Raw genomic sequence first — 25,401 nt, 5'->3', positions numbered from 1 at the left:
CTCCTCTCCAGCTCTCTCTCCTCCTTTAAGACGCTCCTTAAAACCTACCTCTTTGACCAAGCGTTTGGTCACCTGTCCTGATATCTCTTTCTTATTGCTCGGTGTCAATTTTTCTCTGATTACACTCCATTGGAACGCCTTGAGACATTTTACTGCATTAAAGGAGCTGCATAAATGCGAGTTGTTGTTTTTGTAGTTCAACACGTACATTTTGGGAAATAAAGCTGACATTAATTAGCCTTTATGAGCTGAGGTGTGGTATTGGATGGAGACCTCTTGTAAGAGGCAGAAAAAGCCCAGAGGGCGGCAGACAATTTATGGACCAAGGGTGAAATGCAGGCCATAGAATGTTTAATCCAGGGCCCTATAATCTGAACATATTATGCGACTATGCTAAAAGTTGCCAGGTTAGATTTTACAAATTAGTTTATGATTTTGGCCTCTGAGTTTGAATTCCCGATATGCGTTCTCAACGAGCGAGTGGGGATTTGTAAAATCTGCCTGTAGTCTATGTCCGCGGCCAACAGCACCACTGGACTCTGGAGTGAAGTGAGATTGGAACCCCCCCTGGAGGAAATAATCTTACTCCACTTAACCTCAGGCTCCACTTCTCAGCACCGATGCACAGAAAAACCGTGACACACCGACTCTACGGTTATCGTGTAAAATGCCTCAGCCGTGGCTCAGTGGGCAGCACACTTGTCTCTGAGTCAGAACATCATGGGGGTCACAATCCCTCTCCAGAGACTTGAGCACAAAATCTACACTGACACTCCCAGTGCAGTACTGAGGGAGTGCTGCACTGTCAGAGGTGCCGGCTTTCAGATCAGATGTTAAGCCAAGGCCACGTCTGCCCTCTCAGGTGATATAAAAGATCCCATGGCACTATTTGAAGAGCAGGGGAGCCCTGGGCCAATATTTAACCTTCAACCAACTTCAGTAAATCAGATTATCTGGTCATTATCACCTTGCTGTGCGCAAATTGGCTGCTGTGTTTCCTACATTACAACAGTGACTGCACTTCAAAAAAGTACTTCATCGGCTGTGAAGCACTTTGGGACGACCTGAGGTCGTGAAAGGAGCTCTAGAAATGCAAGTTCTTTCTTTAAACACAAGCTCTGTCTGTGTTGGACGGCCGACCCCCAGAAAAGGCAATGGGGGTGAAATTAGTGTCGGGCAGGAACGAATCAGCCGCTAGTTTTTCACGCTGCCCGGGCGAGATCAACGGAAAAGGAAACTGGTGGGAAACAGACTCCTGATTCCCGATCCCCGCCCGAGGCTAATTTCCACCCCCCCACCCCCCCACTGTCCTATTTCACCCCCCCCCCCCCACTGTCATATTTCACCCCCCCAACTGTCCTATTTCACCCCCCCCCACTGTCCTATTTCACCCCCCCCACTGTCCTATTTCACCCCCCCCACTGTCCTATTTCACCCCCCCGTCCTATTTCACCCCCCCCCCACTGTCCAATTTCACCCCCCCCCCGTCCTATTTCACCCCCCCGTCCTATTTCACCCCCTCTCGTCCTATTTCACCCCCCCGTCCTATTTCACCCCCTCTCGTCCTATTTCACCCCCCCAGTGTCCTATTTCACCCCCCCCCACTGTCCTATTTCACCCCCTCTCGTCCTATTTCACCCCCGTCCTATTTCACCCCCCCCCGTCCTATTTCACCCCCCTCGTCCTATTTCACCCCCCACTGTCCTATTTCACCCCCCCCCACTGTCCTATTTCACCCCCCCACTGTCCTATTTCACCCCCCCGTCCTATTTCACCCCCCCTCCCCACTGTCCTATTTCACCCCCCCCCACTGTCCTATTTCACCACCCCCCGTCCTATTTCACCCCCCCTCGTCCTATTTCACCCCCCCTCGTCCTATTGCACCCCCCCCACTATCCTATTTCCCCCACTATCCTATTTCAGCCCCCCACTATCCTATTTCCCCCACTATCCTATTTCACCCCCCGTTCTTTTTCACCCCCCCCGTCCTATTTCCCCCACTATCCTATTTCACCCCCCGTCCTATTTCACCCCCCTCGTCCTATTTCACCCCCCCCACTATCCTATTTCACCCCCCCCGTCCTATTTCACCCCCCCCCCGTCCTATTTCACCACCCCCCCCGTCCTATTTCCCCCCCCCTCGTCCTATTTCACCACCCCCCCGTCCTATTTCACCCCCCCTCGTCCTATTTCACCCCCCCCACTATCCTATTTCACCCCCCCCGTCCTATTTCACCCCCCCCTCGTCCTATTTCACCACCCCCCCGTCCTATTTCCCCCCCCCTCGTCCTATTTCACCACCCCCCCCCCGTCCTATTTCTCTCCAACAGTAGCAGCTGATCCCTTGAACTTATTTGCGCTGAACTAAGTGACCTTGAACAAATCCGCAAACGACCGCAAAACATAAAACGTTTTCAAACAAAGGTTTCGTGTCACATTCTGAGCAGGGAATATAATCTATCAGCTTCCCAGCTGCAAATAATTACATTCCTGGTGAAAACGCTGAGACTTTAAGTGAACGACTCGAGTGCAATTCATCTATAAACTGACATCTTGTTACAGTGCATCCACTGGGTTAGGGATATAATTGGTGAAAGAAAAAAAGTCTAAATTTAGAAAAATGCTACTATTCATAAAATAAATATAGTAAGACAGATCTACACGGAGATTGCCAACAATTAACTTTGCCTGAATAAGTTTCAGAAATCTGACAAGCTCGTCAGTTAGGAGGAGAAATTGAAGGGTGAGTTTGTCATTCTTCAAAGGTCCCTCCTTTTTCATTTGTTCATGGGATGTGGGCGTCGCTGGCGAGGCCGGCATTTATTGCCCATCCCTAATTGCCCTTGAGAAGGTGGTGGTGAGCCGCCTTCTTGAACCGCTGCAGTCCGTGTGGTGAAGGTTCTCCCACAGTGCTGTTAGGAAGGGAGTTCCAGGATTTTGACCCAGCGACGATGAAGGAACGGCGATATATTTCCAAGTCGGGATGATGTGTGACTCGGAGGAGAACTTGGACCCAGTCTATGTAATGTAAAGAATTCCATATAGACCAGGGAGGGAGGGAGGCGAAGATTGTAAGAAACTCAAGGTTTGGTTCATTACTTAATCATAGACTCAGCTTCTAACAGCTTTATCAGGATTTCTGAAAGCTGAATTATTTATTTTCCAGTATTGCTTGATCACCCGCTACTGAAAATTGGGAATAAAAGGAAAGTTTAATGCTCTCCAGTGGCCGGGTTGGGTTTTGTTAAATTGGAGTTTCCTAATAATAGCAGCAACAACTTGCATTTGTACAGTAATGTAGAAAAATGTCCTTTGGCGTTTCGCAGAGATGTAAGAAAAAAATAAATTGGACACTAAGCCAAATCAATTTCACCCTTGGCGGGGTTTGAACTCACCACCTCAGGATTACTAGTACAGGATCATAACCACCACACTACTGGATACCCCTAACCCACTCCCTCCCAGTGAGGCGCTCCACTGGGAGGGTAAGGTGGTGAATTTACCCCTACGTAGCTTCATCATCTTTAAGGTTTTCCCACACAGGGAATAGTACACCTTCCTTCTGGCCTCGTCATCCGTCAGACCTGTGCTCGTTGTCCTACATTGGCTCCTGGTCCGGCAAAGCCTGGATTTTAAAATTCTCATCCTTGTTTCCAAATCCCTCCACGGCCTCCCACCCCCAACACTCTCCCCAACCCCGCCCCCCCCACCCCGCCCAATCTCTGTAACCTCTTCCAGCCCCACTACCCTCCGAGATCTCTGTGCTCCTCCAATTCTGGCCTCTTGCGCATCCCCGATTTTAATCGCACCACCATTGGCGGCCGTGCCTTCAGCTGCCTGGGCCCTGAGCTCTGGAATTCCCTCCCTAAACCTCTCCGACTCTCTACCTCTCTCTCCTCCTTTAAGACGCTCCTTAAAACCTACCTCATTGTCCTAATATCTCCTTATGTGGCTCAGTATCAAATTTTAAGAACATAAGAAATAGGAGCAGGAGTAGGCCGTACGGCCCCTCGAGCCTGCTCCACCATTCAATAAGATCATGGCTGATCTTCAACCTCAACTCCACTTTCCTGCCCAATCCCCATATCCCTTGATACCCCTTGAGTCCAAAAATTTATCGATCTCAGCCTTGAATATATTCACCGACTCATCATCCACAGCCCTCTGGGGTAGAGAATTCCAAAAATTCATGACCCTCAGTGAAGAAATTCCTCCTCATCTCAGTCTTAAATGGCCGACCCCTTATCCTGCGACTATGCCCCCTAGTTCTAGACTCTCCAGCCAGGGGAAACAACCTCTCAGCATCTACCCTGTCAAGCCCCCTCAGAATCTTGTATGTTCCAATGAGATCACCTCTCATTCTTCCAAACTCCAGAGAGTATAGGCCCATTCTACTCAATCTCTCCTCATAGGGCAACTCCCTCATCCCAGGGATCAATCTAGTGAACCTTCGTTGCACCGCCTCTAAGGCAAGTATATCCTTCCTTAGATAAGGAGACCAAAACTGTACGCAGTACTCCAGGTGAGGTCTCACCAAAGCCCTGTACAACTTCAGCAAGACTTCCTTACTCTTGAACTCCAACCCCCTTGCAATAAAGGCCAACATGCCATTTGCTTTCCTGATTGCTTGCTGTGCCTGCATGTTAACTTTTTGTGTTTCTTGTACGAGGACACCCAAATCTCTCTGAACACCGACATTTAATAGTTTCTCACTATTTAAAAAATATTCTGTTTTTCTATTCTGCCTACCGAAGTGAATAACTTCACATTTCCCTACATTATACTCCATCTGCCACCTTCTTGCCCATTCAACCTGTCTATATCCCTTTGCAGACTCTGTGTGTCCTCCTCACAGCTTACTTTCCCACCTAGCTTTGTACTGTCGGCAAACTTGGATACATTACACTCGGTCCCTTCATCTAAGTCATTAATATAGATTGTAAATAGCTGAGGCCCAAGCACCGATCCTTGTGGCACCCCACTAGTTACAGCCTGCCAACCTGAGAATGACCCGTTTATTCCTACTCTCTGTTTTCTGTCCTTTAACCAATCCTCTATCCATGCTAATATGTTACCCCCAACCCCATGAGCCCTTACCTTGTGTAAGAACCTTTATATATGGTGCCTTTTGAAAATCCAAATATATGACATCCACTGATTCTCCTGTATCTGCCCTGCTAGTTACATCCTCAAAAAACTCTAATAAATTTCACAAGCAGGATTTCTCTTTCATAAAACCATGTTGACTCTGCCTAATCGTATTATGATTTTCTAAGTGCCCTGTTACCACTTCCTTAATAATGGATTCCAGTATTTTCCCTGCTACTAATGTCAGGCTAACTGGCCTGTAGTTCCTTGTTTTCTCTCTCCCTTGTTTGATTTTGTTTGATAATCGCTCCTGTGAAGTGCCTTTGGACGTTTTACTACGTTAAAGGTGCTATATAATGACGAGTTGTTGTTGTCGTCAGCGACACCCACATCCCGAGAACGAATATAAAAAAAAAGGTGAAGACGGGAACATGGCTTCTCCTGCTGGAATTCCCGTGGCTGCCACCCGCTGAGTGCCCGGTGATCTGGAATGTCAGGAAGTTACCAGTAGCAAGGTCCAAGGAGGGGCATAGTTAGTACCCAACAGGATGTCCAGGCTTGGGTCTTGGCCCGAGCAGCCTAGAAGACTGCCGGAGGCGTCAGGCAAATTGGCCCTCATATAAAGGGGGCTGATTACCAACATTTAGAAATAGTTTTGAGCCAGTCATGCAAGATGCCTCCCCGAGCAGCTTGCCAGGGCTACACCTTCCTGCCCCCAGTTGGGGCCCAAGTTGGCACTGACACCTGCCAGAAATATTTTATATATCTGACCCTGCCCTGACCCCAGATAAGGCCTCCCATTCCAAACCACATTCATGCAAATCAGATGCCGGCTTCCAGTGAAATTTGCACTACTTTAAGCACTAGACGGAACAGAGAGAGGTCTTTCTCTATTGGTTAGTAATATTTCTACATTGATTTCCTTCATTCTGGATCACCTACCTTATCTTTAAATATCTTAATAAAGTCTTCACTGAACTCAGTCGCACCATTTGACGGGTTGTGTTTATTTTTAGCTGTTTGTGACTGTGCTGAATCTTCTCTTAAATCTGAAAGAGATTTATAATCTTATTGATATCAGCAACCCTGATGGAACCTGAGCCTTGGAATTTCAAGTGAGTTCACAATTCAAACAACATTTTGTGCGTTTTTTATCCTGCACCCTGATTAAAAGCTCTGATTCTTCTCCCGACAGATTTTTATCCCCCGCTCCAACTAGACCTCAGGCACTGGCCCGTGCTCCAAGCCCCTTCCTGTTCCATTCCAACATTTCCAAGAGGTGCTCTGCCATTTCTAGTCTCCCCAATGGCGTACCCAGGCCTCATCACTGCCCCCGCTCAAAAACCTGCAAACCTCACTCTCACTTTCTTCACTACCCACTATTATAGAAAGGATATTTTTAAACTAGAAAGAGTGCAGAACAGATTTACTAGGATGCTACCCGGACTTGATGGTTTGACCTATCTGGAGAGGTTGGATAGACCGAGACTTTTTTCCCTAGAGAGTAGGAGGTTTAGGGGTGATCTTATAGAATTCTATAAAATAATGAGGGGCATAGATAAGGTAGATAGTCAAAATCTTTTCCCAAAGGTAGGGAAGTCTATAACGAGGGGGCATAGATTTAAGGTGAGAGGGGAGAGATACAAAAGGGTCCAGAGGGGCAATTTTTTCACTCAAAGGGTGGTGAGTGTCTGGAACGAGCTGCCAGAGGCAGTAGTAGAGGCGGGTACAATGTTGTCTTTTAAAAAGCATTTGGACAGTTACATGGGTAAGATGGGTATAGAGGGATATGGGCCAAGTGCAGGCAATTGGGACTAGTTTAGTAGTATAAACTGGGCGACATGGACATGTTGGGCCGAAGGGCCTGTTTCCATGTTGTAAACTTCTATGATTCTATCATGGCCCTTGCTAACAAAATTCCAGCCCCACTCCAAAATATTTTCCTCAGACCCCAATGCCCTACATCCACCCTGCTCCCAATCTGATTTTTTTCTCATTCCTGCTACACGGGCTGCAGCGGTTCAAGAAGGCGGCTCACCGCCACCTTCTCAAGGGCAATTAGGGATGGGCAATAATGCTGGCCTTGCCAGTGACACCCACATCCCATGAACGAATAAAAAAAACATGTAATCCTATTTCCCGGATCCATCCCAATCCCGCACTCAATCTTCTTTACTTCTCTGTTAGGCTGTCCAGTTAGCATCATCCCTCTGTGCCTCCCACTCCCATCCCAATCCCACTCTAAGATTTGGTTATATAGGTCATTCCGTCCCATTCTACCACACCCTAACCCTGACCCTATCCTCACCTCTCTCTAACTTTGTGCCCTCCATGAAATTTTGCCCATAACATTTTGGTACAGGAAGTGAAAAAACAAGTTGTTTGTATTTTGGTGCCTTGCGTGCACGCTTTTTCCAAATTCCTAAATATACAAAGATGGCAACAGCAAACAACATTCAAATCTACTGTAAGATCTGACAATTAAACCATCATCCAAATGAACATAAATCTGGAACTCTCTCCTCACAAAAGTCTGTGGATACTGGGGGTTATTGAAAGACTAAGATCGTTAGATTTTTGTTAGGTGAGGGTATAGAAGTGAAGACGGGTAAATGGAGTTGAGGTACACATCAGCCATGGTCTCATTGAGTGATGGAACAGACTCGAGGGGCTGAGTGGCCTACTCCTGTTCTTATGTGCATCAAATCCACAGTTCAAGTATAATTTTCAGTCAGCCTTACCCTATGTCTCAAACCTTTAATCATTAAATTAAGGATTAACAAGTTTTAAAGCAAGGGAAAATTGTGCCACCTTATTCATTTCTTTCTTATCTCCTAAGATTGTCCACCTCCACGACACCTGCCCATATCCACCAACCCCTCAGGTTCAATATCAGCCATTGTCACCTCCAGACTCAACCTTTCAATGACCCTCTTGCTGGCCTCCCGCGTTCCATCCTGTGTAAGCAACACCAACTGCATCCTGTCGCACACAACATAGGAACATTGGAACAGGATGAGGCCATTCAGCCCCTCGAGCTTGTTCCACCATTCAATTAGATCATGGCTGATCTGTATTAACTCCGTCTACCCACCTTGGTTACATATCCTTTAATACCCTTACCTAGCAAAAATCCATCAATCTCAGTTTTGAAATTTTCAATTGACCCCCAGCCTCAATAGCTTTTTGGGGGAGAGAGTTCCAGGTTTCCATTCCCCTATCACCCCGTTCCTTGCTGACCTCCATCGTCTCCTGTCCCTCAGTGTGTTGTTTTCAAATCAGTTCACAGTCTTGTCTCTCTCGACCTTCACAATCTTCTCCAACCCTACATCTCTGCTCAACCCTCTGCTCTTCCGCCTCGAATCTACTGTCCACTTCCTCATCCCTCTACTCCACCATCAAAGTTTATGTCTTCAGTCATCTCATCCTCACTCTCTGGAATCCTCTTCTTAAATTCCTCCACCTTGCTACATCTTTCTCCCACCTTCAAAAGCCTCTTTAAAGCCTACCTCTTCAATAGAAATTTTGATTACCTCGCCTCCCCCCACCCCGACCCCAAAACCGTCCTAATTTTACTCCTTCTAGGGTCTGAGTCCCAATTGTAAAGTGCTTGGGAAGTTTCACATTACAGCTTAATACGGAGGGGGGATTTCACCAACATAAACCTTGATACTAACACAGCTTCAGTTCTGGGCACCGCACCTTAGGAAGGATATATTGGCCTTGGAGGGAGTGCAGCGTAGATTTACTAGAATGATACCTGGACTCCAAGGATTAAATTATGAGGAGAGATTACACAAACTAGGGTTGTATTCCATGGTATTTAGAAGATTAAGGGGTGATTTGATCGAAGCTTTCAGGATATTAAGAGGAACTGATAGGGTAGATAGAGAGAAACTATTTCTGCTAGTTGGGGAGTCCAGGACAAGGGGACATTGCCTGAAAATTAGGGTCAGGACTTCCAGGAGTGAAGTTAGGAAACATTTCTACACACAAAGGGTGGGAAAAGTTTGGAACTCTCTTCCGCAGTTGATGCTAGCTCAATTGTTAACTTTAAATCTGAGACTGATAGATTTTTGTTAACCAAAGCTAATAAGTGTTATGGGGCTAAGACGGGTATATGGAGTTAGGTCACAGATCAGCCATGATCTCATTGAATGGTGGAGCAGGCTCGAGGGGCTAAATGGCCTAATCCTGTTCCTATGTTCCTAGGCTGTTCTAGGGCTGCATTCAAAACTTTACCAATTTTGGTTTCATTTCTTTGCTTCGAAAATGAATCATTGGCATTGTTCCGTGATTATCCATCTATTTCTTTTTAAAGTTTGCAGTGTGACAGGTTATGCCAGTTAACCAATGCTAGTTATGCTGGTGAGACATACATAATCTATTAATTACCTGTTCCACACATTGTGCCAAGATCTATTGTTCTGTGATGAATAGTTTGTTGGGAATTTATTCCAAGTTCATTTAAGAGCTGCACAGTTGGGATTTCCCATTTTCTTTCCTTACTTATCCTGCAAGAAAGTACAGTGTAGTTAAAAAGAGGAATAAATATGTTTAGACCACTGGATATTAGAATGTTTGATGATAGAAGTGTTTGAAGATGCACCATTTATATCATGGCAGAATTTACGACCTTAGGATGTCCCAAAGCACTTTACAGCTAATTAAATATTTTTTGAAATGTTGTCACTATTGTAATGTAGGAAACATGGCAGCCGATTTGTGCACAGCAAGCTCCCACAAACAGCAATGTGATAAATGACTAAGAATACAGGTTGAGGGATGAATATTGGCCAGGACACCGGGGAGAATTCTCCTGCTCTTCTTTGAATAGTGCTGTGGGATCTTTTATATCAACCTAAGAGGGCAGGCAGGGCCTCGGTCTAAAGTCTCATCCGAGAGACGGCCCCTCCGACAGTGTAGCACTCCCTCAGTACTGCACTCGAGTGCTCAAGTGTCTGGAGTGGGACTCTTCTAACCCAGAGGCAATAGTGCTACCCACTGAGCCAAGTAGAATACATTGATTCAGATATAAACATCCTGCTTATAATGTTAAAACCGAGTAGGCCAGAAAACATTCAGGGGAGGCAGTAAATAAATATTTTTACAACAGACGGAAGGAGAAACAGGAAATGAATGGGCATTTCACAGTGAACGCAACAGCAAATCTATATTTCCAGCAAGGCGTTTTGGTCAACTCCAGGACTCGTCCCCAGAATAAAACAGACAGCCTTGTGTAGTAATTATCGAAATCTGCACTGTCAGCTCGGGTTAGATTAAAATAAATATTTATAATTCATGAGTAATTGTTATAACTGACTTTGTTATTGACTGTCACTGAAACAGCAAACAGAAAATGCAATTTGCTGCCATAGGTGTTAGGCAGAAGAGATGTTTCTTAATTCTCACCATGTGATTCTTTCTCCCTTAGATTACTGCATACATGGGTTCAAGTCTCAGTCCAGAGTCTTCAGCACGTAATCCAGGCTGACATTCCCATTGCAGTGCTGGGGGAGTGCTGCACTGTCGGACGTGCCGTCTTTTGGATGAGACGTTAAACCGAGGCCCCGTCTGCCCTCTCAGGTGGATGTAAAAGATCCCGTGGCATTAATTCGAAGAAGAGCAGGGGAGGTCTCCCCGGTCTCCTGGCCAATATCTATTCCTTTACCAACACCACTAAAAAACAGATTATCTGGTCATTATCCCACTGCTGTTTGTGGGATCTTGCTGTGCGTAAATTGACTGCCGCGTCTCCTACATTACAACAGTGACCACACTTAAAAAGTACTTCATTGGCTGTAAAGTGCTTTGGGATGTCCTGAGGATGTGAAAGGTGCTATATAAATGCAAGTTCTTTCTTTCTCAGCTCCCCACGCCCCACAATCACTTCCCACGTCCAACGGATGTGACCACAAGCAAACATTTCAATAATATCGATAAAGGTTTGAATGGGAATAAGACCATAATATAAGACCATAAGAGATAGGAGCAGGAGTAGGCCATTCAGCCCTTCGAGCCTGCTCCGCCATTCAATGAGATCATGGCTGATCTGATTTTTACCTCAACTCCACTTTCCCGCCCTTTCCCCATATCCTTTGACTCCCTTGCTGATCAAAAATTTGTCTAACTCAGCCTTGAATGTATTCAATGACTCAGCCTCCACAGCTTTTTGGGGTAAAGAATTCCAAAGATTCACGACCCTCTGGGAGAAGAAATTCCTCCTCATTTCCGTCTTAAACAGGTGACCCCTTATTCTGAGATTATGCCCCCTAGTTTTAGATTCCCCCATGAGGGGTAACATCCTCTCAGCATCTACCCTATCGAGTCCCGAATTTAATGGTATTAAACATAATAAAGTATACAGATATTATAATCAGATAATCAGCTTTCCTTCATCACCATTGCAAATATATTTCAAGATAAAATCGAACTCTGTTCCAACCCTGATAAATGCTACGGTGATCATTTTATGGTCAAAGGAATGTTCATCCCAGAGTTCTTTTTTGCTAATGGAAGTGCAGCAGCTTGCAAATAGAAATGGAGGCATTAGCGACATAGATAGTCTAATCCAACAATGTACCTTACTGGAACAAGAGCAGTTACAATATCAAAGTGGATGGGCACATTCCCAAAATTGCTATTAACCGGAATAAGCAAACTCTCTTCCAGGAAAGGGCAAATATCCTTTGTCTAGTGTTTTACAGGTCCGTTTAGTTCAGTCAGTAGCACTCTTGCCTGGGTCGGAGGGTCATAGGTTCAAGCCCCATTCCAGGACTTCAGTACATGAAACTCGGCCTTTACACCAGTACAGTGCAGACGGTGCCATCCTTTGGTTGAGATGTCAAACTGGCAGGACAAGTTGAGAAGGCTGTTAAAAAAGCATATGGGATCCTTGCCTTTATAAATAGAGACAGAGTACAAAAGTAAGGAAGTTATTCTAAACCTTTATAAATCACTGGTTAGGTCCCAGCTGGAGTATTGTGGCAAATTCTGGGCACCGCACTTTAGGGAGGGTTTCAAGGCATTGAAGAGGGTGCAGAAGAGATTTACCAGAATGGTACCAGGGATGAGAGACTTCAGTTATGTGGAGAAGCTGGGATTGTTCTCCTTAGAGCAGAGATGATCAAGAGGAGATTTTAATAGAGGTGTGCTCAGTGTCTATCACAAGAAGGAGCTCCCTGTCCTGTGGAGTAGTGTATGGTGTTGTCCACAGAGGTGCTTTTGACCTATGTCATCTACAATCGTAGAATCATACAGCACAGAAGGAGGCCATTTGGCCCATTGCACCTGTGCTGGCTCATTGAATGAGCAATCCAATTAGTTCCACTTTCTCCGCTCTGCAAATAGCCCTGGAAATATTGCCTTTTCAAGTATATATCCAGTCTGCAGAACAATGAGTCACAGGAATAGTTTTCAGTCATCACTGTCACCTCCCTCTTCCCCTCAAGGTAAGGACAGCTCTCAGGTTTTAACGTGAGGGCATTAAGAGTCAACCACACAGTTTGGGACTGGAATCGTATGTAGGCTGGACTGGGCAAGAACAGTGGGTTTCCTTCGTTGAAGGACACCTTTTTTTTTTATTCGTTCACGGGATGTGGGCGTCGCTGGCAAGGCCGGCATTTATTGCCCATCCCTAATTGCCCTTGAGAAGCTGGTGGTGAGCCGCCTTCTTGAACCGCTGCAGTCCGTGTGGTGACGGTTCTCCCACAGTGCTGTTAGGAAGGGAGTTCCAGGATTTTGACCCAGCGACAATGAAGGAACGGCAATATATTTCCAAGTCGGGATGGTGTGTGACTTGGAGGGGAACGTGCAGGTGATGTTGTTCCCATGCGCCTGCTGCCCTTGTCCTTCTAGGTGGTAGAGGTCGCGGGTTTGGGAGGTGCTGTCGAAGAAGCCTTGGCGAGTTGCTGCAGTGCATCCTGTGGATGGTGCACACTGCAGCCACAGTGCGCCGGTGGTGAAGGGAGTGAATGTTTAGGGTGGTGGATGGGGTGCCAATCAAGCGGGCTGCTTTATCTTGGATGGTGTCGAGCTTCTTGAGTGTTGTTGGAGCTGCACTCATCCAGGCAAGTGGAGAGTATTCCATCACACTCCTGACTTGTGCCTTGTCGATGGTGGAAAGGCTTTGGGGAGTCAGGAGGTGAGTCACTCGCCGCAGAATACCCAGCCTCTGATCTGCTCTCGTAGCCACAGTATTTATGTGGCTGGTCCAGTTAAGTTTCTGGTCAATGGTGACCCCCAGGATGTTGATGGTGGGGGATTCGGCGATGGTAATGCCGTTGAATGTCAAGGGGAGGTGGTTAGACTCTCTCTTGTTGGAGATGGTCATTGCCTGGCACTTAAAAGGCGCGAATGTTACTTGCCACTTATCAGCCCAAGCCTGGATGTTGTCCAGGTCTTGCTGCATGCGGGCTCGGACTGCTTCATTATCTGAGGGATTGCGAATGGAACTGAACACTGTGCAGTCATCAGCGAACATCCCCATTTCTGACCTTATGATGGAGGGAAGGTCATTGATGAAGCAGCTGAAGATGGTTGGGCCTAGGACACTGCCCTGAGGAACTCCTGCAGCAATGCCCTGGGGCTGAGATGCTTGGCCTCCAACAACCACTACCATCTTCCTTTGTGCTAGGTATGACTCCAGCCACTGGAGAGTTTTCCCCCTGATTCCCATTGACTTCAATTTTACTAGGGCTCCTTGGTGCCACACTCGGTCAAATGCTGCCTTGATGTCAAGGGCAGTCACTCTCACCTCACCTCTGGAATTCAGCTCTTTTGTCCATGTTTGGACCAAGGCTGTAATGAGGTCTGGAGCCGAGTGGTCCTGGCGGAACCCAAACTGAGCATCGGTGAGCAGGTTATTGGTGAGTAAGTGCCGCTTGATAGCACTGTCGACGACACCTTCCATCACTTTGCTGATGATTGAGAATAGACTGATGGGGCGGTAATTGGCCGGATTGGATTTGTCCTGCTTTTTGTGGACAGGACATACCTGGGCAATTTTTCACATTGTCGGGTGGATGCCAGTGTTGCAGCTGTACTGGAACAGCTTGGCTAGAGGCGCAGCTAGTTCTGGAGCACAAGTCTTCAGCACTACAGCTGGGATGTTGTCGGGGCCCATAGCCTTTGCTGTATCCAGTGCACTCAGCCGTTTCTTGATATCACGTGGAGTGAATCGAATTGGCCGAAGACTGGCTTCCGTGATGGTGGGAATATCGGGAGGAGCCTGAGATGGATTATCCACTCGGCACTTCTGGCTGAAGATGGTTGCAAACACTTCAGCCTTGTCTTTTGCACTCACCTGTGAATTGGTGAGAGTTTTTGCAACAATTGGGCAGGATTCATGGCAATTTTCTGGTGCCATTGATTACCAGGTTGTAAGATTCTCAAAATTCACAGATCCCCCAAAACTCGGCCTAAAGAAATTCACCTTTTCCCTGAGTATGGAAAACTTTGGCCATTGACTAAAATCCTAAGATGGAAGGATAGGTGAGAGGTCACCAGACGAATCCACAACACACACAGTGGAATGTGGGAGAATTATTGCTTCAGACATGTCTCTGTTTTAAGGCAAAACCTACAGCAGGTGGTCAACACTCAGTACTAATTCGAAAGGCAGTCGGCCATTGAAAGAGGCAACTGCTCCAGACATGGTGGGGCCATGTCTTTGTTTTAAAGCAAAACCAATCAACACCTAGGACGTTGGATACAAAAGGAAGCCTTGTGTGGCAAGCTCCACAAATCGGAATTAATAATGTCAAATCGAGAAAAACAATTGCAACATGATGAGAAACCATCTAAAGCCATCAAAGATTCTGAAGGACTTTGTAAGAACTGTTCAAACAGACATGAAGTGCCTTTTTTTTTAAGTGACGAAGACCATTGTAAGAGGGGGCTATTGAAGAGGAAACTCGAAACCTCGCTCTCTCTCTGGCTCTTGCTGGCGCTTGTGTTCTGCTTCTCTTGTTCTGCCTGTCTCTTGGAGAACAGCTTCAAGCGAAACCAACAAACCCTACGTGAGAGAACCGGTCAGCCAGACCGGCAAGTGCAAAGGATTGTTCAACAGCTCGGGAGGCGACAGTTCAACAAGGCGAGGGGGCAACAGAGAGAAGATCAGCAGCTCTAGAAGCAGGCCGACACACAAGAAGAAACCAGAGCAACAGCCCCAGTGACCATCAGACACCTCGCAGCAACAAGGGCCTTACAAAACAACCAACTGAATATTACCACCAACCAACCGGGTAATATTGGGCCAACGCGACCAAAGAAAACCGACTCGGGAGAAAACCGAAGATCCGCAAAGTTTCCACTCTACAATCTATTTCTGACTTACCTCTGGGTGAATTACTGTCAAGGATTCATTTGGGGAGCATTATCTCTGGTCCTTTAGAGTCCAACTTAGCTAGTATAGTGGGATTGGGAGGGGTGAGGTATCTTTCTACTGTAATTTCCCTCGTGTGTACCGAAGTGTTCTTAAAACTTGGGAATCACCTGACTACCATTCCCCCCATTCCCTGCCCCTTGCAAAGAAAGGCACTTGGTGCCTCTACTGACAGTTTTGATTTGGTGAAGTTTCTGTGCTTGTTAAGGTGAGTGACATTAGTTGAATACTCTTCTGTCTTGGTTTCAGTGTCAGTATCAAGTAGTTCCACAATAAAGGCAGGACAAGCAGACAGAAGATTAAATTGTCCTCTATTGTTTCCCCAATAATGTGCCTTTGTTTCAACCTCAACCTACTGGAGCAGTGTAATATTTCCCTTTCCATAGACCAGTCATTCTTATAAGATCTCAGAAAGAGATTGTCTACCTAAAGAAAGGCTTGCATTTATATAACGCCTTTCACAACCTCATGATGTCCCAAAACACTTTACAGCCAATGAAGTTTGAAATGTAGTCACTGTTGTAATGTAGGGGAGCACTGCAACCAATTAGCGCACAGCAAGATCCCACAAACAGCAATGAGATAATGACCAGATAATCTGTTTTAGTGATGTTGGCTGAGGGATAAATATTGGCCAGGACACTGGGGACAACTCCTTTGCTCATCTTCGAAACAGTGCCTTGGGATCTTTTACATCCACTTGAGAGGGCAGACGGGGCCTCGGTTTAAGTGTTCTCCATTTTATTAGAGTGTTAAGATTGTTGTGTTGTATTTTCTCTCTTGAATAAAGATCACAGTTTCTTGCACCAAAACCAGTTGTCTGCTGCACTTTTGTCACAATCCCCAAATAAATCCAAGGTCTAGAACCCAGGGAGTGGGAGCGATTCGAACCACTCAGAAGTCAGAGGTGAAGCTGACACACACCACCACCCCCTACAGGTTTATTGAATTCAATTTCACAATTCACCATGCTGTGATTTGAACCCATGAACGCGGGGTTGCCGGTCCAGTAACAGAAGTACTAGGCTGCCGTACCCAGTTAGCAGATTGGGGATTGGCCACCCCTCCCCATACGTCCACTTTGTCCTCCAATCAAACCTAGTCAAAGGAAGGAGGCTGGGCTTCTATCAGGTTGCAGGGTTCTCCAGAGTTCACAGGAGTAACTGACTGTATTCATGCAGCTATTTCCAGCAATGCCATGGTGTATGCAAACGCAAAAAAAGAGATTTGGACAGATGGTAGCATGGGAACAGAAGCAGCAACTGATTCTTACCCTGAGTAGCTGCACCAGCACATCTGTTGAAGGCCAGCAGTGATGTCCGCCCTGTCTGCTTGCCCACTGGCGCTGTGCATATCAACAATAATTTGTCCACAAAAGCCCTTGCTGATACCCCTTAGTGTGTACAGGACAAATATAGATTTATTCCTGGGATCTGGCCAAGGCAGCATTAATTGTTCACCCCTGGTCAGACTGAGGGCATTAAGAGTGAATCACATATCGTAGAACTAGAGTCATGTGTAGCTCAGACTGGGTAAGGACAGCAGGTTCCCTTCCCTCAAGGACATTCGTGAACCAGTTGGGTTTTTAAACAGTTCAATGGTTTCCATGGTCACTTTCTTTCCCCTGGTACCATCCCACAAATTACCATGTTATTGGATTCAATTTCACAATTTGCCATGTTGGGACTTGAACTCATGACCCCTTGGTTGCTATTATCCAGTACCATTCCCACTGTGCTCTCATATCCTACGATGGCTCTTCTACCCTCTCCATTCCCTAAGGTATTTTGCTCGCTCTCCATCTTAGACCTCCTTGTGCCATGCAATATTTTCTGGTAAAAAGGCAGGGAAGTGGGCTGTTCATTGCTTATCTTAAAACTTGGGAATCACCCGGCTACCATTCCCCCCGTTCCCTGCCCCTTGCAAAGAAAGGCACTTGGTGCCTCTACTGACAGTTTTGATTTGGTGAAGTTTCTGTGCTTGTTAAGGTGAGTGACATTTGTTGAATACTCTGCTGTCTTGGTTTCAGTGTCAGTATCAAGTAGTTCCACGATAAAGGCAGGACAAGCAGACAGAAGATTAAATTGTCCTCTATTGTTTCCCTCAATAATGTGCCTTTGTTTCAACCTCAACCTACTGGAGCAGTGTAATATTTCCCTTTCCATAGACCAGTCATTCTTATAAGATCTCAGAAAGAGATTGTCCATCTAAAGAAAGGCTTGCATTTATATAACGCCTTTCACAACCTCATGATGTCCCAAAACACTTTACAGCCAATGAAGTACTTTTGAAATGTAGTCACTGTTGTAATGTAGAGAAACATGGCAACCAATTAGCGCACAGCAAGATCCCACAAACAGCAGTGAGATAATGACCAGATAATCTGTTTTAGTGATGTTGTAAGGAGTCTTACAACACCAGGTTATAGTCCAACAGCTTTATTTAAAGTCACAAGCTTTCGGAGGCTTCCTCCTTCGTCAGGTGAGTGTGGGATTCTGTGCTTGTTAAGCTTCTGTGCTTGATAAGCAATGAACAGCCCACTTCCCTGCCTCTTTACCAGAAAATATTGCATGGCACAAGGAGGTCTAAGATGGAGAGCGAGCAAAACACCTTATGGAATGGAGAGGGTAGAAGAGCTATCGTAGGATATGGGAGTACAGTGGGAATGGTACTGGAAATAGCAACCAAGGGATCATGAGTTCAAGTCCCAACATAGCAAATTATGAAATTGAATCCAATAACATGGTAATTTGTGGGATGGTACCAGGGGAAAGAAAGTGACCATGGAAACCATTGGAATCCCACACTCACCTGACGAAGGAGGAAGCCTCCCAAAGCTTGTGATTTTAAATAAAGCTGTTGGACTATAACCTGGTGTTGTAAGACTCCTTACATTGTCCACCCCAGTCCATCACCGGCATCTCCACATCATTAGTGATGTTGGCTGAGGGATAAATATTGGCCAGGACACTGGGGACAACTCCTTTGCTCATCTTCGAAACAGTGCCTTGGGATCTTTTACATCCACTTGAGAGGGCAGACGGGGCCTCGGTTTAAGTCTCATCTGAAAGACGACACCTCTGACAGTGCGTCACCCCCTCAGTACTGCACTGGGAGTGTCAGCCTGGATTATGTGCTCACATCTCTGGAGTAGGGCATAAACCCATATCCTTCTGATGCAGAGGTGAGAGTGCTACCCACCGAGCCACGGCTGACACCAGTGGCAGTCTGTGCCAAATTATGGGCAGTTTTGTGCCCGACTAGGCACTGATTTCAAACTGCAGACACCAACGAGGTGCCTAGCTTGTAGAGAGAAGACTTTCATTCAATTAAACTTGGCTGGGTTTGAACCCAGAATCTCACACATTAAAAAGAAATGAGCCAAACAAATTCTTGATCTTGGGTCTGAGTTTTATTAGCATTGTTATAGATTAGAAACCCAGAGGTTGTGAGTTCAAATCCCACCATGGCAAGTTATGAAACCGAATTCAATAAAATCTGGCAATCTGTGGGTTGGTATCAGTGGGAAACCATGAAACTGTCGGATTGTCGTAAAAACCCAACTGGTTCACTAATGTACTTTAGGGAAGGAAACCTGCCGTCCTTACCCAGTCTGGGCCTATATGTGACTCCAGACTCTACATGTTTGACTCTTAAGGCCCTCAGGGCAACCAGGAATGGTCAATAAATGCAGCCTTCCCAGCACTGCCCACATCCCCAGAATGAATTTTAAAAAAAAGCTAAGAATGTGAACTTTGAGGAGGAAAGACAACTACAGAATCACCAAACCGATTTTAAAATATATTTTCTTAAAATCGCTATTTTGAATTGAAAAACCCTCCCCCGAGTGTGGGAAAAAGAAGTGAGCTCTGGGCCCGGCCAATCCCATCCTTTCTCCCACTGAGAAATGGACTGTCACAAAGTACAAAAAGTGGGACAAGTGCTGGTACACATTAACGACTTGGATCGGAGAAAAGCGGGGAAGAGAAAAGAAACAAATCAATGCGAGGATCAATTTTATGCTCATTAAAAGCAAAAATGCCGATGGAATGGGTTTTTTTGTATCCGTTTTGTGTATGGAAATCAATAATTACCTAGCACTGTATCCTTAAGGATAATACAATAAAAGCCTTTCATACACTTACAGAATCTGCGAGAAACCCAAAATGTCAAGTGACAAACCTACTGGTCCACTGACAACACATTATGTGAACTTTAATTTGGTATTTCACACCAAAAATTGAAGATGAGCAGATCAATTAAATAACTTAATTGCAGGTGAAAGCTGTGCCCCCAATTTTATACCCATTTCACCTTCTGCTAATAATAGCGACAGACTAAACTACAGCCAAAGTGAATGACTCACCAATTTAACTCTGGCTACAGTATAAATATAAGCTCTTTCTTTTTTATAGGCACATACTACAACAATAGTCACTCAACCAAGAATGGCACAAAGAGATTGACTGGACATTCATCTCATTGCTCAATGTGGGATCTTCCTATGTACTAAATTGAGGCTGGGCTTTCCTCCATCATAAAATGTGTTTAGCTGTGGCTCAGTGGGGAGCACCCTTGCCTTGGAGTCAGAAGGTTGTGGGTTCAAGTCCCCATTCCAGAGATTTGATCACATAATTCAGGCTAACTCTCCCAGTACTGAGGAGGTGCTGTTTTTTGGATGAGATGTTAAACTGAGGCCCTGTCTGCCCTCTCGGGTGGATGTAAAAGATCCCATGGCACTCTTTGAAGAAGAGCAGGGGAGTTGTCTCCGGTGTCCTGGCCAATATTTATCCCTCAACCAAAACACATTATCTGGTCATTATCTCATTGCTAATGGTGGGATCTTGCTGTGCTCAAATTAGCTGCCATATTTCCTACATTACAACAGTGACGACACTTCAAAAAGTACTTCATTGGCTGCAAAGCGTTTTGGGACATCGAGGTTGTGAAAGGCACTATATAAATGCAAGTCTTTCTTTTAACAGTGATTGTACTGTTAAAGTAATTCATTGTATGTTTAATGCTTTGGGACATCCCGAGTCTTGTTTGTTCTTTCACAAGTTCAACTTACATAGAATTTACAGCACAGAAACAGGCCATTCGGCCCAACTGGTCTATCCCGGTGTTTATGCTCCACACGAGCCTCCTCCCTCCCCACTTCATCTCACCCTATCAGCATATCCTTCTATTCCTTTCTCCCTCATGTATTTATCTGGCTTCCCCTTAAATGCATCTGATTTTGATTAATTCTTTTCCCGTTTAACAGAGTGTAAATTTTTCTCACCAAATTTCCACTTTGCTGTGTTATCTGCGTTGCTTAATTCAACTTATTGGAGAATTCAAAATCTCGGTGCATAAGCTGCCTTTGAATTATCAGGGGTAGAGAGCACTGTTGACAATTTTCTGCCAAGAGTGATTACACTGAATGTTAAACCTAGATTTTAACCCGGGGACGGGAATCGGGGTGCGGCGGTGGGGAGGGGCGGGGGGTTTGAGGAAAGTGGGGACCCGTCCGCCACCCCCCCACCCCCCCCTCATGTTTTAATGTTCCTTCAGGGACCCCAACCTGAATCTGGCGGGAATGATGAGGCCAGCAGGTGGGAGCGAGATATTGTGAGACTACAGCAGGGAACACAAGGAAATGATCCCTGGGAAGGTGAGTGAGCAATGTGGGGGCGGGGGAATCCCCAGACAGGGGAGACCTAAAATCTTCTTGTGGGACCAGGAGGGGCCTGGCTTACCTTATTGTAAAGACTCGACTTTAAAATTCGCATCCAAGTTTTCAAATCCCTCCATGGCCTCGCCCCTCCCTATCTCTGTAACCACCTCCAGCCCTACAACCCTCCGAGATCTCTGCGCTCCTCCAATTCTGGCCTTTTGCGCATCCCCGATTTTCATCGCCCCACCATTGGCGGCCGTGCCTTCAGCTGCCTGGGCCCTAAGCTCTGGAATTCCCTCCCTAAACCTCTCTGCCTCTCTCTCCTCCTTTAAGACACTTCTTAAAACCTACCTCTTTGACCAAGCTTTTGGTTACCTGTCCTAATATCTTCTTATGTGGCTTGGTGTTAAATTTTGTTTGGTAATCGCTCCTGTGAAGCAGTTTTACTACATTAAAGGCGCTATATAAATGCAAGTAGTCGTAGTAGTAGTAGTAGTAGTAGTAGTAGTAGTTGTTGTTGTTGTTGTTGTTGTTATTGTTGTCACCTGGGCCTCTACTTGGCCCCACCAGCTGGGAGGGTCCGGGTGTCTGGGGGCCTTAGTCGACCCAGAGTTAGAATCTTGCACACGTTGCAACAGGGCAATCGGACTGCGACTTTGCCCCTGTAATTAAGCTCACCGTTGCCTGGAGCAGGCGGCTATCCCCCAGTCAGAAAATCTCCAGTTGAAATGGCTCGGGAACGGTGCAGGAAGTTCCCAAACCCCAATTTTAAACCTCCTAATCACAGCGCCCTCCCCGCTCCCTTCCCGCCAGGCTGGCTGGGTGGGTTATAATCAGGTCTTGCATATCACGGAAAATCTACAACCACCACGAGATGTAAAAAAATCAAAATACTGCAGAGGCTGATCCAAAAAGAACAGAAATGCTAGAAACACACAGCGGGTCAGTGAGGATGTGTGGGGAGAACAGACAAGTTAACGTTTGGGCCTGGGAGGAGGGTATACATCCAAAACGATAATTGATCAAACGGGTGATCTAATTGAGATGTTTGAAATGATTAAAGGATTTGATAGGGTAGATGGAGAGAAACTATTTCTTCTGGTGGGGGGGAGTCCAGAACAAGGGGGCAGATTGGAGCTAGGCCGTTCAGGGGTGATGTCAGGAAGCACTTCTTAACACAAAGGGGAGTGGAAATCTGGAACTCTCTCCCTCAAAAAGCTGTTGAGGCTGGGGGTCAATTGCAAATTTCAAAACTGAGATTGATAGATTTTTTTTAGGTAAGGGGATTAAGAGTTACGGAAACAAGGCGGTAAATGGAGTTAAGATACAGATCAGCCATGATGTAACTGAATGGCGGAACAAGCTCGAGGGGCTGAATGGCCTCCTCCTGTTCCTATCTGTTCTCTTCAAAGATGCTGACTGGCCTGCCGTGTGTCTCCGGTATTCTCTGTTGCTTTGGCTCGGTGTGTAGGTTATATTTCACACCTTGCTTGAGCTGACCGACCTACGAGGACACTCAATAATATTCGACACTTCTCCCCTCACCCCCGACCTGCTCACCTCAGCCAGAGACCGTTGAATTCCTCGTCGTTCATTACAAGCCCCATGCTGTCAAGAGCTTGTTTCAGTTGGTCAGCTGTTACGACTCCCCCAGGATGCAGACAGGATGGTTGGAAGTGGGTTTCCATTGAAAATCCCCTGGAAAACAATCAAAGGAAACAAAGGGAGAGAGTTACTCCGATAGGTGAGGCTTGGGGAGGTCGCAGGAATTTTTCATTTAATTTAAATTTTTAAAAACATGTTCACTCTCAGGATGTGGGCAGCGCTAGCAAGGCTGGCATTTGTTGCCCATCTCTAGACCGGGTAAGGACGGCAGGTTTCCTTCCCTAAAGGACATTAATGAACCAGTTGGATTTTTATGACAATCCGACAGCTTCAGGGTCACTTTTACTGATTCCCGGTTTCTAATTTCCAGATTTTTTTTAAAACTGGAATTTAAATTTTCAAACTGCCCTAGGTGGGATTTGAACTCATGGTCTCTGGACATTATCAGTCCAGTAACATAACCACTACACCACCGTACCACTTGTGCATTGTTTCTTGATTGTTTCATTGACGATTTTTGCTATTTTTTTCTCGATCATAGTATCATAATATGTTACAGCACAGAGGGAGGCCATTCGGCCCATCGTGCCTGTGCCGGCTCTTTGAAAGAGCTCTCCAATTAGTCCCACTCCCCTGCTCTTTCCCCATAGCCCTGCAAATTGTTTCCTTTCAGGTATTTATCCAATTCCCTTTTGAAAGTTGATAAATATCACTTGAACAGATATATACGTGACATGGGAAATATGAAGAAAATATACATTTATAGAATGAACCTGTGTTAGAGGTTGACTGTCGAGGGGTCTATTTTGACGATCGACCGTGATTTTATGGCCTCATTTGAAGGTGAGCTGCAGAACATCAAACAGGCATCCCAGTACAGCTCACCAGATTGAGGCCTCAAGATTAGGCCTGGGGGGGGCGGTGGGGGAGGTTGCGGGGAGGGGGGTCGTGATGGCGGAGGGTGGGTGGGTGGGTGGGGGGCTGGATCCCAGGGGTGGCAGCGACCCAGGTTATTTTTGTGGCAACTCCTGCTCCTCCGGGGCCTTCAAAAATAATTGAACACTTCCCTTTGCCCGGGGCCTCTTCTCCCCCATCACCCGTGGGACTGGTCGGAGTGATTGCAGCGCAGGCTCCGCCCCACTTCCCACCTGGAATGGCGATCGGGGTCCGATTCACCTCATCGGTCCCCGAGTTCCATATTATAATCGCCTGAGACAGGCGGGCGCTTTGGACACCCGGCGGTAGGCCCCTTTCAAAATGGCGCCAGCTGCATCGCCCGGTATTGACGGGGGCGGAAGAGCGACCGACCGCATTGTGAGGCCGTTACCGCCCCGTTAATGCTTCATTCCCATCTCATTAATGCCCTGTCAGTGCCCCGTTAATGCCCTGTTCCTGCCCCATTAATGTCCTGTTCCTGCCCCATTAATGCCCTGTTCCTGCCCCATTAATGCCCTGTTCCTGCCCCATTAATGCCCTGTTCCTGCCCCATTAATGCCCTGTTCCTGCCCCATTAATGCCCTGTTCCTGCCCCATTAATGCCCTGTTCCTGCCCCATTAATGCCCTGTTCCTGCCCCATTAATGCCCTGTTACTGCCCCATTAATGCCCTGTTCCTGTCCCATTAATGCCCTGTTCCTGCCCCGTTAATGCCCTGTTCCTGTCCCATTAATGCCCTGTTCCTGTCCCATTAATGCCCTGTTACTGCCCCATTAATGCCCTGTTCTTGTCCCATTAATGCCCTGTTCCTGCCCCATTAATGCCCTGTTCCTGCCCCATTAATGCCCTGTTCCTGCCCCATTGATGCCCTGTTCCTGCCCCATTAATGCCCTGTTCCTGTCCCATTAATGCCCTGTTCCTGCCCCGTTAATGCCCTGTTCCTGTCCCATTAATGCCCTGTTCCTGTCCCATTAATGCCCTGTTCCTGCCCCGTTAATGTCCTGTTACTGCCCCGTTACTGTCATGTTCCTGCCCCGTTAATGCCCTGTTACTGCCCCATTAATGCCCTGTTCCTGCCCCATTAATGCCCTGTTACTGCCCCATTAATGGCCTGTTACTGCCCCATTAATGGCCTGTTCCTGCCCCATTAATGCCCTGTTACTGCCCCGTTAATGCCCTGTTACTGCCCCGTTACTGTCATGTTCCTGCCCCGTTAATGCCCTGTTACTGCCCCATTAATGCCCTGTTCCTGCCCCGTTAATGCCCTGTTCCTGCCCCGTTAATGCCCTGTTCCTGCCCCATTAATGCCCTGTTCCTGCCCCATTAATGCCCTGTTCCTGCCCCGTTAATGTCCTGTTCCTGCCCCGTTAATGCCCTGTTCCTGCCCCATTAATTCCCTGTTCCTGCCCCATTAATTCCCTGTTCCTGCCCCATTAATGTCCTGTTCCTGCCCCGTTAATGCCCTGTTACTGCCCCATTAATTCCCTGTTACTGCCCCATTAATGCCCTGTTCCTGCCCCATTAATGCCCTGTTCCTGCCCCATTAATGCCCTGTTCCTGCCCCGTTAATGCCCTGTTCCTGCCCCATTAATGCCCTGTTCCTGCCCCATTAATGCCCTGTTCCTGCCCCATTAATGCCCTGTTACTGCCCCATTAATGCCCTGTTACTGCCCCATTAATGCCCTGTTCCTGCCCCATTAATGCCCTGTTCCTGCCCCGTTACCATTAGG

This window comes from Heptranchias perlo, chromosome 18 (genome assembly GCF_035084215.1).
Source record: "Heptranchias perlo isolate sHepPer1 chromosome 18, sHepPer1.hap1, whole genome shotgun sequence".
Lineage (NCBI taxonomy): Eukaryota > Metazoa > Chordata > Chondrichthyes > Hexanchiformes > Hexanchidae > Heptranchias > Heptranchias perlo.
Note: the sequence above shows the minus strand (reverse complement) of the source record.